Source organism: Ciconia boyciana, chromosome 1 (genome assembly GCF_034638445.1).
Source record: "Ciconia boyciana chromosome 1, ASM3463844v1, whole genome shotgun sequence".
Taxonomy (NCBI): domain Eukaryota; kingdom Metazoa; phylum Chordata; class Aves; order Ciconiiformes; family Ciconiidae; genus Ciconia; species Ciconia boyciana.
In genome coordinates, this window is record NC_132934.1 from 4022679 (window position 1) to 4037555 (window position 14877).

Genomic DNA, 14877 nt, shown 5'->3' on the forward strand with positions numbered 1-14877 from the left:
GCCCTTTCTGTTAGAGTAAAGCCATGATGGGGGAGAAAATGGCATGAGGTTTCTTCATCTGCAAATTTCACTGAACTGCACCCAAACTGTTGGCTGTTTCCAGAGGCAGAAGTACACTTATATGTATTTTTGCAGAAAATAGAACTGTCATAAATTTCCTCACTGAAAGCCAGGTAGGAATAGTGGAAATAATAACACTAATAGCAAAATAAAAGTAGGAATTGTAGCAGCAATAATAATGCAATACATTGGCCTCAAACTAGAGTCTTTGTTCAGGGAACTGATCCAGATTGCAGGGGGAAGGGATGGGACTTTTTTTTTAAGCTGGATTCATTATTGATCAAACTCACTGCAGCTAGATCCAAACTCAATGCAGCTAGGGCAATAGCAGGAGCACTCTGGGAAGAAGGTGAGAAATGTTTCCTTGAGCAGCAGTGTATCATAAACTGAATTGAAACCTATTGTAGTAGTGCTTTGTTTAAAAAGACATTGTCTTGGTTTCGGCTGGAATAGAGTTAATTTTCTTCCTAGTAGCTGGTATAGTGCTGTGTTTTGGATTTTAGTATGAGAATAATGTCGAAAATGCACTGATGTTTTAGTTGTTGCCAAGTAGTGTTTACACTGGTCAAGGACTTTTCAGCTTCCCATGCTCTGCCGGGTGCACAAGGAACTGGGAGGGGGCACAGCCAAGATAGTTGATCCAAACTGGCCATAGGGCTATTCCATACCATATGGTGTCATGCTCAGTATAGAAACTGGGGAGAGTTGGCCGGGGGGTAGCAATCACTGCTTGGGGACTGGCTGGGCATCGGTGGGCAGGTGGTGAGCGGTCGTATCACTTGTTTTTTTCCTGGGTTTTGTTCCTCTCTCGCTCTCTTGTTGTTTTCCTTCTCATTACAATTTTGTTGTTGTTGTTGCTCCAATTATTAAACTGTTCTTATCTCAACCCACGAGTTTTCTTACTTTTGCTCTTCCAATTCTCTCCCCCATCCCATTGCAGGGGGGAGGGTGAGCGAGCGGCTGTGTGGTACTTAATTGCCGACTGGGGCTAAACCACAACAGACATAAAGATGTATAAATTAAATACAATAAGGGAACAAGGACAATAAGGAAAATCCCCCAAAGTTTCCCAAAAAAGACAGCACAAACCACAAGAACCAGCCAATGGGTTCATGAATCCGCATATGTATTTTGACAAACTTTTTGACAAACTTTTTTTTTTTTTTTTTTCCTGTCATAAGTTTCACACACAGTTAAGAGGGGTGGTGGGGAGTTCCCTTTGCCTGTGGCTGCCAGGAGCTTCCAGCTGCCTGTAGGACCATGGTGGAGTACAGACTGGGGCTGTGTGTATTTCCTTACCCTTAGGTCAACGTCCTTGTAGAAAGTTGCTGCCTGCTGTGACACAGCCATGGCATCACCAGGGCTGGTACATTCCTTTGACACAGATATTCTGCCTTTTAAGTGACAAGAACAATTAAATAAAGATTATAATAATAAACAACAACTGATAATGCTAGGGAGGGAAATTACGTAGCTGTAGCAGCAATTTAAAGAACAGAAGCTCAGCAAACGTTAAAAGAGAATTAAAAGCAGCAGGTCCTACCCACCGCCCAAATTTAAAGATTTGTGCTGCTGCTTGCTGCTGAGATTTGCGGGTTTCAAGGCTAAATTCTGGAAGAAAAATGCTTGTCAAGTTGACCCAAAGTAATATTTCATATCTTTGGAATTAAAGACATGTTCAGTGTCAAACGCTGCATCCGCAAGCAGCTGAGAGTGCTGAGGCTGTTTCAGCATGAACTGCAAGATTCATGTCTTTCTTTCCCTGACATGGCACAGGTTGCCCAGAGAGGTTGTGGAGTCTCCATCCTTGGAGATACTCAGAAGCTGTCTGGGCATGATCCTGGGCAACAGTCTCTGGGTGGCCCTGTATGAGCAGGGGGGTTGGACCAGGTGACCTCCAGAGGTCCCTTCAGACCTCAGCCAGTCTGTGATTTGGTAAAGCTGGGTGGGAAATTATTTTATATCCTGAAAGAATTCAAAAGCAGTTCTGTTTTATGTGGGGATGAATTTAAACTCTTTAAGTTTTGTTCCTGAAATGTATGTGAGAGAAAGAGAAAAACTCTCTCTCTTCCCTCCATTGGTGTTCAGGTGTTCTCCTGGCATTTGCAATGCCAAATGTCACGTCCCTGCTGTACCAGATACAGAACAAGGAAATTTTCCCATCCTAGGCATGGCCTGGGGATTGATGTCTCCAGCTGGAGCCATTCACTTTTGTAGGAATTAGCAAAGGTATCTGCTGTTTCATACCTTGAATCTCCATCATCACAGGTGAGTGGGTTTATGAGACCGTTGGCTCTCCTGGAGCATGGGAAACATGCCCTCTTTGTGAGCAGAAACTCCCTGTTGGTGCAATGGTGGGTCCTTCCCTGCAAATGAGAGCTGAGATAAACTGGCTGTTTTTAAAGCAAAATAATTTCCCTGAAACATCCTTGTGCAACTCCTGTGCTCTGTGGAGGCTGCAGCACAGAAGGAGGAGGTGCCCAGAGAGGAAAGGCAAGGGCTTTTAGCCTGGGTGGGAATAGCATTGCAAGATTCTGGGAAAGGCAGTGCTTCCCTGGGGAATAAACTGAGTAAAATGTGCAGGGAAAGGACTTACAGAAAAATACGCCACTGCCCAAGGGGTTTGGGGCAGGCATCCTGATGATTCCTGATACATTCTAATAATGCCACCCTGCTACCATTCACTGCTCCCTGTGCTCCTTCCCACACCTCCAAATCCACAGCTGGCTCCGTTTTTCCTGCTATCAGTGCTGATATCAGACCACAGAGATGATTTTATAAGTAAAATCTACATGGGCACCCCTCCCCAGGACACAAGATGCCTACCACTGATGAAGGATGCTGCATTGACAGCAAATAACTTGGGCACAGTGAGGCTGGGGAATAACCCTCAGACATAAGACCCCTCTTGACTTCTCCTGGAGGCTGAGAAGGTCTGACTTGCTGCAGCAGCTTGAAACAGTCTAAAACTCAAGCATCCGGAGCAGATGCTGTGCAAAGATACCGAAGTTATTGAGGCCACAAGACAGAGCAATAAATCACAGTGCGTTACGGGGATGATTTTGTTATCTTTATGACGTAAAATCCCTCCCCCCCATCCCCCTCCTGTCCACATGACTTGCGGCAGAAGCAGCCCACTGCATTTTTGCAAATGAAATCATCAGGGACAGCAGCAAATCAGATCTCAAAGCAGATGGAGGGGAGAATCGGGTATCTAGAGCATACGGGCATACACCTGGTTTGCTTTCGCAGGCACAAGGTGTTGCAATGTACCCTTTCCTCCCTCTTCTGGCATTCAGGTCATGCAAAAGAAAAGCTTTGGGTCTGCTTTGGTTAGACCTTTTCCCTGCCAAGAGCTCTCCCTCATGGGTCTGAAATGGATGTGAGCAATGCTTGCAAGAGCTAGGTGCTCCCCAAAACAGCTTCTGTCGTGCAAACTGCTGCCCAGAGTACTTTGAAGAGTCAGTACTTGCTCCAACTTCCATTAAGACCTGTAGAAATCTTCCCATCATTTCCAGTGAGTTTTAGAACAGGGCTGAAAATAAATAATCACTAGGAAAGAAGTTCAGGGGGGAAGACAAGTCACCCTGGAGGGTGGTTTGGCAGAGCAGATGCTACAGACGGGACCACAGGCGAGTTGGTGAGAGAAAGGGCAAACATGGGAATTGCATTTACTAGAGCTGAATGAAATTTGGGCAATAAAACTAAATATTCTTGAAATGTGAAGTATGCTTTTATTTTTTTTCCACAGTCTGTGGTGAAACTGCCTTATGTTTGCAAATGTTCTTCAGAGGAAAGGCCATTTTCAGCAGGGTAGGAGGGTTTCAGCAGCAACATAGCAAAATTTAAATGGCAAAAAAGACAAGAACAGGACCACCAGCAGACTCCTTCCCACTTACTTACATATTTGCAGCAGGAACAGGTGAAAATATAAACACATTTCTGAGGCAAAATCATTCCTTTTCACAAAATTTCATTATTGTATCACAAGCCATTAGTTCTCCAAAACCAAACTGATGAAACTTACATATAGTCAGAAGTTCTCATAAATGCATCTATTATCCCATAAAAATACAGTCAGGTTCTTTGACAGGAACCCCCTCTTCCCTCTTTCCACAGTGAACAAGAACAGGGCTGGCTTCTCGTGACAGCTAGAGTTAACATTATTTAAACATTCCAGTATTACGTTTCCATTTTCATTTTTTCATCACCTTTTGGCTGAAATTCTCCAGGCCTGGCCAGCTCAAAGTAAATAGTGTGAGGAAATGAGAACCAAAAAAATCCCAACCTACTCATTTTTTTAGAATGATATGATTACAAAATTAAATAAAAGCCTACATTTCCTCTTCCAAATAAATGATTATGATTTAAACAAACAGACTGGGAGGGGGAGACCTGCAGTTTTGAAAAGAGCTTAGATGGAGAATTACATTTTTCCGAGGAAAATGGGACTGACCTGGCCAATGATTCTAGTGAAAAGGTCATCCCACAAGGACACAACAGTTGTGTCCAATTCCAAAAGGGTTAATAATAAAGATATACTAAAGAACAATAAACATATAGCTTTTGTCCCAATGAAGCATGGCCAAATAATTCCTCAGAAATGAGAAAGTGAAAGAGATAATGTCTCCCACATCACTTTTTCTCTGCCTTATTATGGGCGTCTACCTCATACTGGAGGTACACTTATAGACATCAGGTATGGCTACAGCTTGTGGAAACATGATCAGCAGGTCATGTTATAGACGGGTTGAGAAAGATGTCAATAAACCCTACCCTTCCTTTTATGAGCATCTAGGATGGTCATCCACCCTCTAAGCTTATTTACCAGCTAGGGTTTGTAGCTTGTGAGTTCAGCCCTGGAAGTTCAAACGCCTGCCTCCAGCCCAACGTACTTCCACTCAGGTTCTGCCGATGGCCGGCTACAGGCTCTTGACCTCACTGTTAATTATGGAATTGCATCCTATATAAAAAGGGCATAGTGTCTTGAAGGAGCAAACTGCGCTCTGCAAATTGCTCAAAATGACACTAAAACTCAGTCAAGATGTTCAGGCTGTGTAGACATGCTGTTAAATGAGTTTAGCAGTTACCTGACTCTTCCCTGAAACCCACCTGAAGTACCCATCTTTCCTAGCAATCAACCACTCCCATTTTATTAGTATGATAAATGGTCACAGAGTTAAATGTTGAATGAAAATGGTCTCTGCTGGAGGAGTCAGGGCAAAGGATGCCAGGACAAAGGTAATTTGGGCATGTCCTAATTTTTGAGGTGCGCCATTCATAAGGCTCAGGAGTTGACTTCTTGCAGGTATCGTTGTGCTGCATTTTGGCCTTTAAGTGCTCTGACCCTAGCAAGCAGGACAGCACAGTTGAGCAAGATTCACAGTGGTTAACCTCTCCAGCTGCCACAACCACCATTCTCTGCTTCTGCTTCTTCCAAGAAGAGTCACAGCTCTGTGGGGAGATATCTTCCAGCTCCTTCAGGCCCCAGCTGCAGGCACAGATGGGACAAAGCGATGCAAGATGCTAAATCTGCCTCTGCAGCCCACGTGAGAGCACTGTGCTCAAGGCTGTGCTGGCTCCCAGTCCCCTCAAGCCTTCATCAGCAGATCCTTCCCTGCCTGCCAGAGCAGAGCATCAGCATCCAAGGGTAAGAACCGAGGATGCCAAGAGGTGAAGTGGTTTTGCCAAAGTAGCCTGGCAAACCAGTGGCAGCTCCAGGAATGAATTCTGGTTTAATCTCTTGGCTTTTGAGACAGGACAGCCCCTTGAAAATGCAGTGTTCCCTACTCCCACCAACAGATCCGTCTCCCAAAACAGAGGCACAACATTTAGACCTTCTCATGAAAAACCCCTGGCTCAAAAAGGCAAAGATTTAGCTCTCAGCTGAACCAGAGGCTTGCAGAACATGTAACAACAGGAAAGCAAAAAAAACGTCAGCTGTTGCAACCTTCGTTTGTGGGGAGAAATAAATTTATGTAATAAATGGGCTGAGGAGCATGTACTGGGGCATGGACAGGGCTGTCAGAAGGAAGCCATTTCCTTTGCAAATCCCAGGCAGACGGTTTCAAGCTTGCTTCAGGGCAAGGACTCTGGTGAAATGGACTTTTCACAGCTACCAAAGTATTTTTACTGCTCCCTTAATTTAGTTCCCAAAATTAAAAAAAAAAAAAGGTGTAGGTGCCCTGGGGGAGTGTGTGTTTTGTGCATGTGCTTAATATTGGGGCAGATAAACCCAAAGAGTCCAGCTAACCTTGGAGCTACCAATGTGAGGGAATTAATCTGTCAGCTGTACATATCGCATGCGTACCCCTCCTGCACATGTGCGCATACACACGCACACACACTCGCACGGCGCTTGATAGATGAGATGATTTGAAGTTTTTGACAATGGCATTTTGTTGTGGGGAAAAAATGGTTTTTTAGCAAGTTGCAGATAAATGAACCGAGTTTACTGGAGTGTAGGGAATGTGGAAGGCAACGGAAAGTCATGATTTGTGAGGTGAATGGCAAATATAAGTGGCCATTTTTAAAATTAAGAGACAGAGCCACAGAGCAAATCTGATCTTCACCTCCTTTACAATTAGTCAGAAGGAAAAGGGTGGGACAGGATGAGGCAGAATAGTATGAGATAGGATAGGATAGGATAGGATAGGATAGGATAGGATAGGATAGGATAGGATAGGATAGGACAGGACAGGACAGGACAGGACAGGAAGGCAAGGAAAGAAGACTGAAGAAAGAGTGAGCTTATTGGCATGAGATGTCATCAAAAAATATTAGTTCTATCCCCAGTCTCAGCATCTCCTGCAGATGCTTTCCTCCCAATTGTTTGGCCTCATACTTTCCTTCTTGCTGTCTCCCACTGGCAGGGATGGTTTTTGGCTTGTGGACATGCTGAACAGGGCAGTGTGTACCATGTGGAAGAGGGCTGAGCCAGAGACAGGACCCCTTGGCAGGGGTGACAGAAGATCACCACTTGACCTCTTTCCCTTGGGGCATTTTGTCCAAACCAGAACTTGAAGGGACTCAGCTGCCTTTTGTCCAAAGACGATGGCTGTGCGGTAGTCACATCTCCAGGTTGTTACACAGCACTGCACAGCATTTTAGTGGTATTATTTGTTATATTTGCAAACATTGGAGTCCATGTGTCTTACAGATGCAGAGCAAATCCATATAAGGTAGACCTTATGAGCTAGCGGGACGCTAAAAACATCCTTTTTCTGATAGAGGAGGAGCAGACACACAGGCTCTGTCTGCACTACCAAATAAAAGAGATTTTGGCCTCCCTGTTGGCCCTGAGGCAAGCGGCACAGCTCAGCTGTGGTGGTTTAATCCGTGACACCTATTGGGCATGGTCCCCAGTCTGGGTTAGTCCTTGAACGATGAACAAGCGCTACTGGGGGAGCACTGGCTGGACTGGACCAAAGCAGTTTCAGGGTCCATGCCAACAGTTCAACAACGAGGACCATTGCCGGGAAGTGCCTGGCCTCGTGCCTTGGCCCTGTGTATCAGCAGCATCCTGCTTGCTGATAGCTCAGAAGGAAGACCCTGGGATGCTTCATTAAGACAATTTGACTCAGCAGAGCCATGTAGGTGTGTTACATGGGCATCATAAAGCACTCTCCAGGGGCGCTTGTGTAGGGGGGATGGAGACATTATAATCTTTGAATGAGCCCTAGAATAAAGAGGACTACAATGACTGTAGCACTGCCCACATTTACAGTTGCAAGACAGTCCCACAGAAGCACATGTTCCCTGAGCAGGAATCCCCTGCTCTCCTTGTCACCAGTCCTGTGTGATGCTGTGTGTGGGTGCTGAGGGTGGCACCATACTGTCCGCTCCACCAGCGCTGGAACAGAGCATGGTCCTACCAGCCCAAAATCCCAGTCAAGTGAAGCTTCAGACACTGAGGTGGACTGCAACCACCTTCAGCAGTGAAATCAAGCTGTTGGTGAGTGAAGTGCAAAGGACTACAGAGGGCTGTGGGGGTCCTGGCTGGACGATGTTCAGCACCACTCTCAGGGCAGGAAAGTCACAGAGACTTTCTGAGAAGAGAAACCAGCATCTTTACACAAGGCAAGGTGGAGTTTCTCTTGAAGGCAGTAGGGTTTCTCTTCTAGAGGTGTGACCACTAGGGCATGTCCAAGACTATCATTTAAGGTAGAAGCAGCCCATCACTGAAACCTCTAGTGCAAGAATCGTTGTGCATAACAGGAGGAAGATGAAGAAAGGACACAAAGGACAGCTGAAAAACGAATGGAAAGGAGAAGAATAACATAGTAGGTACAGATAAGTATTCCAGGGGCGATGAAAGGAAGGTATTAATGTCATCGTAATATTGACACTGGGTTGAAAATCTAAAAAACAACGTAAGACGTTTTATGGTCTGTTAAATCACATGATGAAAAGCATTTTGCACAGAAATGATTTTATATGAATGATCATTGTTCTCCAAGAAAACAGACCAATGGAATTAATACAACAGAATGGAAAATTGCTAATAATAATAATCATAATAAATCCTGCAGTTAGAGTTTCACAGCCTAATTATTCAGAGTGCTAGTCACTAATGGCCTGAGACATCCCCATCACAGGTAATCCAAGTAGTCAGTAGAAATGTGATTGGAGATAAGTGCCCTGAATTACTTGCAAGTAGGAATAATGATAAATAAGAAATAAATTTTACAGTTCTTTCATACCCCCAATCTGTGACTCTCAAAGAACTTAATGAAATCATATAACCCTTTGGTGGTAGAAGACTTTGATAACCCTAAACCACTGCATTTGTGAATTAATTAGGCAGAATGTCCAATGGTCTTGCAGTTTCTATTAAGCACCTTGCCCTCCATAATCTCCAGGTGAAAATGCCACTACTCTCTGACCTTGGACTTGAAAGTCCTTGAAGGATCTGACAAATCTTCAGGTTCTAGCAGGTTTTCAGAGCAATAGTTCAAACATTTTCATTGTGTTGACCATAATTCAGCAAACTACCCTGGTTTCCATCCTTCCCATTCCTATACACATAAAGACATTTCTTGGTCTATCAGTGAACCTCTCTTTACCAGTTGTCATCCAGGAGACCATCTCCCTGCTAATTTGTATTGCTTTCCTCTTGACAATTCCACTGCGATTATGCAGTGCCTTTCACAGTTCTGTGTGATTCTTACAAAGGAGTATTACCTCACTCGTTTTAGTCTACAACAGACACTTAAGATAAATGAGCTTCAGATCTCTAGAAGTTAGCCCAAGTTCTTCCTAGTATCAACTGAGAGAGGTAAGTTTCTCCAGAGAGTGACTAACAATATTAAAGACACTTAACAGTGTGGACACACCCTTCACCATCCCCTACATGATTCTTAGCTTTTTTTACTGACAACAAGCAATGGGGAGAAAGAAGAGGACCTTGCGTCATGCCGCCAGCCACTTCTCAAGGACTGCTACTGCTGGTGCTGCTCAGAGCATGTCTTGAGGACATTCTCTGTTGTATATTCATGGTAATTTAATTCCCTACACATGGATAGAGTGGTAGCATATGGCACAGCAGTTAAGTCCAGTGTTGGACCTATTGCACTCTAACTCAGGAGCTCTTCTTAGACTGGAACACAACTCCACCTCTCTGTTATTCTCCTCTTTCAGCAGTAACCTTTCCAGGGTACTGGTATAGAAACCCCACTAGCAGACACAAGCACATGCGGTTTGTGGGATGCTTCAAGGTTTTGTTCTCTTATTGTTAATTGTGTGTTGGTACTAAATCACATATGTCAGAGTCCATCAAAGTAATTATCCTTTGTCCCTGTGCAAAGGGACACTGACATCCCAGTGGAGCATAGCCCTTGTTCTGGGTGGCCCCATGTGAAATGCACCCTAAAGACTCCCTAAACTTATGTGAGTCTGTGAAGTTGCTTAGTATATGAGTACTCAGATTGGTAGGGCGTCTTCTTCTGCTTTACTCACAGAAGTGAATGAGAGGTTTGCCACATTCCTGGAGGGTCCAGGTCCAGACACTTTTTCTCTACTTTTGTTTTTGGAAGTTGGACAACTAATGTCTTTATTATTTCATGTTTTGCAATATGTATTCTTCTCTTGTGGAGAGTCTCAGAAATGGCTGAATCTAGACATCAAAATGTTGATTGATTTGAGTTATTAATTTAATTGATAACCCAGGTATTTGCCATGGGAAGGTAAAAAATGATCTCTGACCCACAGTAATAAGCTAATAGTGTTTGTGTTCCAACTTTAAAGAAAGGGGGGGGGGAGAGATGACAAATTTGTAAATATATTCATGCCTTCAATCCACTCCAAATGATTAAACACTCGTAGGTTTGTAAAAAGAGAGTGCAAAGGAATTCTTGGAGTTCCTGGTAAGCAAATCATTCATTAATAATGAACGCTTCATTGTGGACAGAAACACCTTCTGTTTCATTCTTTACAACACAGAAGCATCATCAACTGCCTGGCATGGAACATTTGAAAGGTCAAGATTAGCATTTAATCATATTTTGGAATGCTGATAAAAGATATTTTTGCTGCTACCAAAAAAAAAAAAAAAAAAAATCAAGCTTTCATTTTACATATTCCCAGCACATTATTCAAAGCGAGAGAAAAACAATTTCCAACTGATTTAGAAACTGAAAACTTGATTCTCTGCTGATTGGCAACCAGTTATTATTGCTCTTTATTATTTGTATGCCGGTAGCCTGAGGATGCACCGACGTGATAAACACTGTGTGCACATACTGGAATGGAAAGTTTCTTGCCTAAATAGTCAAAGCAAATGCTGGGAGGAGAGAGAACAAGTAAAGGGGTGGAGTAATTTGCTCAAGGTTACTCCACAGGTCAGCAGTAGATGTGACAACACCGTCCCCACCTGTACCAATACATATCCAATGGTCAAGTTCTTGGATTGTAGGTGAAGGTGTTGACCTCTGCCTCTGGAGCATACCGCCTCATTTGATGCTATATTGTATTATTTGTATATTTATTTCTATACTATGTCATCCTGCTTTGTCCCTGACCAAGAGACCACGCAGGGCCACCAGAAGAAGCAGCTAGAGCTTTGTCACAGCCATCCATATACAAGGCAGATGTTAATTAAGACAGCACCGTTTTGAGACCTAAACACTTAGCCTTTTACAGAGCTTGAGTTCCAGCTTTCTCTGTATCATTTACCAGAGAGCTTGTCTTGCTCAGGACAGTTTCCTGATTCAGACTGAGTCACAGTGGCTCCACAGGACACTGTGATAGTGAAGTTTGAACTTGAAACTTCATTCACAGGGTGAACACAAGATTTGTGGTCAGATGAGTGCTTACCTGTGATGTTAGGAAAAGTGTAAGAGCAGTCAAGGGAGAGGAGAAAAGCAGAGAAAGAGGGAACAGAGCACCGGGAAAGACACATGGAGCACAGGGAAAGCTTAGGAGATGGCTGGCGGTGGTCTCAGGAGTCCCACTGTCCACATAGCCATTCCCAGCACAGCAACTATCAAATCTAGGGGTGCCTGGGAGGTCAGTGGCAAACATTCAACCACAGCACCTGATCATCACTGAATCTCTGCCTTTCCTCATGGCTGTCTGATTGGGATGGATGTTGTAGCCATAACGAAAATCATTCCTGGGTAATCCAAGCATATTTGTAGCTACTGCACCATTAGCAATGATGATAGTACAGTAGGTTTGCAGCAAGGCTCGCAGCTTCTGGCTCGCTGATAAATAAGGCAGCATAGGAAAGCTCTACATGGCAAGAGATCTTATTGAGAGGAACCTAAGAGAAAGCTGTCTAGACTGTACTTCAGTGACTAATGGAAGGTCATACATTGACCAGAGCTCTTCTTATCCCTCTGTCCTCTCTCCTAAGTCATGGCTCTTCCACTATGTCCTCCAGAAGAGGCTATTCTGCAACAGTGACAACAGTTGTGCAAAGGCATGGAAACAGTTGTTCATCACCTGTAAAGGAAGATTGGTGCAAAAGCCACTGCTGTCACTGGAAAGTGGTGTTTCCGTCTGTCCCACCTGGCTGAAGCTGGAAAATCCTCAGGAGGGGATAATGAGATGGTGCTGGATTGTTCCATGTCTGGGTTTCTGACAAAAGGGGAGAAACAGGATCTGGGGAGACTTGGAAAAGGAACTTAACTGTAAAACCCACCCCCATCAGCATCTTGGCATTATGCAAGGCCACTTCCTCCAGATACTCTGTCCATGCAGCTGAATTACAGAAATAAAGCCTGTGGGTAGACAGAGAGATACACTGGTGGATTCATAACACAGACTTTGTTCTTTCTGTGCACGAGGACCCTGGAGTGGAGGAGACCTCTGTAAGCCCCTGGGTTATCACTGTGTAACGCTGAACTAAAGAGAAGCAAGGTGTAAGATGAAATTAGCACTTTCCCCTACCACCTTTAGCCCCAGCAAGCTGTGTGTGTCTCCTGCCTCCTCTCCAAAAACCTGGCCACTCTTCACAGCCCACGCAGCCAGCTGCTGGGGAGAGCTTTCACCTTATGACTGCGTGGAGCCACAGGGCATGTTCCCCCTCTCACATGATGGAGACAGCCAGGCAGTATGTTTTCCTCTTATTTTAATGTTAACTTACCCGGGGAGCATGATTACCAGATGTTTTAATTCTGGATAAATTACTTCTTCCTGCAAGAACTGCTGTAAAAAAAGCCTGGGGGGGGAAAAACATAGCACAGCTTGTTCAGTGCTACTTCAAGGAAAGCAGGCATTCTGGGTAATGACTTTCAGAGGAGGAGTGCAGGCATGGGGGGGCTGGGGGGGGACCCTGAACAACCTATCTGCTCTGATGAACAGAAGGAGAATTGGAGAAAGCAACAACCAAGATGCCAAAGAGATGATAATATATACAACAGCTCTGCAAGAGGCAAGGGCTGTGGCTTGTGTAGTGTCAAGGAAAATACAGAAGTTGCTCTGTGTGTACGTATATTGCCTGTGGGGCAATTTTACAATGGAAATTAGACAGGTCTGTAGCTGGAATCATGATCACAGTGGGAGGGTGTCCAGATCTGACGTATTGACAGGTCATTTGGGAGGATGCAGAGGTTGCTCAGTTTTGCTCCCCATTTCCATTTTTCAGAGCAGAGAGTGTTACCTGGGTTATCATGGTCAGATCTGGCCAGACAGTGAGACTATCCCTGCCCCTGAAACAGCCAATGTACGTTGCGCTGCTTTTTGCTGGGGTAGAGTTAATGTTCTTCATAGTAGCTGGTATGGGGCCATGTTTTGGATTTGTGCTGGAAACAGTGTTGATAACACAGGGATGTTTTAGTTGCTGCTGAGCAGTGCTTACACAGAGTCAAGGCCTTTTCTGCCTCTCATGCCACCCCACCAGTGAGGGGGCTGGGGGTGAACAAGAAGTTGGGAGGGGACATGGCTGGGACAGCTGACCCCAACTGACCAAAGGGACATTCCACACCATACGGCATCATGCTCAGCATGTAAAGCTGGGAGAAGAAGAAGGAAAGGGGGACATTTGGAGTGATGGCGTTTGTCTTCCCAAGTCACTGTTACGCATAATAGAGCCCTGCTTTCCTGGAGATGGCTGAACACCTCTCTGCCCGTGGGAAGTAGTGAAGGAATTCGTTGTTTTGCTTTGCTTGCGTGCGCAGCTTTTGCTTTCCCTATTAAACTGTCTTTATCTCAACCCATGAGTTTTCTCACTTTTACTCTCCCGATTCTCTCCTCCATCCCACTGTGGGGGGAGTGAGCGAGCGGCTGCGTGGTGCTTAGTTGCTGGCTGGGGTTAAACAACGACATATGTGAAAGCCACTGAGTGGCTCTGGTTGCCGCTCCATGGATATATTAATTAAGCCCCCACTGTGCCTGACTTGTGCAGGATGAGGGTTTTGCTATTGCTCCCAAGAAGAGTACTGAGCCGGTTTTTTTGGAACTGCAGGAGCTAATGCTCTTGCTCCTGAAAGTTTGGGGTTCACTTCCCAGCAAATGGAAGGATGGTAATGCTTGCAAAATGAAAAATAACCCTATTACTCAAATCCTTGGGCAAAGCCCTAACTTTGGCACATGACTGAAGTGACTGAATTAGCAGCACTGATGTCCTGTTACTCTTAATGTTCAGTGAAGGGGGAGAGGACCTTCAGGGATGGGTTGAAACATCTTCTCATAGCGCTTTGCTCTCTTCAATGTCACCGGAGGCATCCCAGGGCAGGGTTTCTGCTAAAGTCAGTCTGAAAAACTGGGCCTTGGAGCAGTTCAGAATATGTTTCGTGACCTCCATCCCAGATCCCCAGGAAACAACGCTGCGAGGCTGTCCATACTGGCATCGCTCTTTGAAAGGAATGTAATTTGCTGCAGAGCTGTAATGGGAAACAGATGAGCTATATAACCCAATAGGCCATTTATGTTACATTTCTGTAAATGCAGGCTTGAACATAAGGTTGTATTTATGTTTTAGGTGTGCAGAGGGAAAAAAAACCCAAAACCTAAACCCCTGTTCTTTATCATTTGATTGGCCTGGACACTTGGAGTATAAACATTACACTGCAGAGACAAGAGGGCAAAATTTCTTTATGTCCTGTAGTGTCTAGACCAAAAGCAATAAATGCTCATGCTGTCCTGTGCACCTCATCGTAATGACATTATTCAGGGGAGAACCTGTCAGATGGGCTGAAAAATGGAAGTTTCACCTTTTTAAAACTAATTTGATAACTTAATTATCTCATGAGACAGGGAAGTGATTGGAGCCAAGGCGTACACTAATGTCTTGTTGAATGCTCTTTGATTTTTTTTTTACAGCCACTGGAATCAGTCAGGAGTTCTGTATTATCTCATTATAATTGTCCCGGGAGA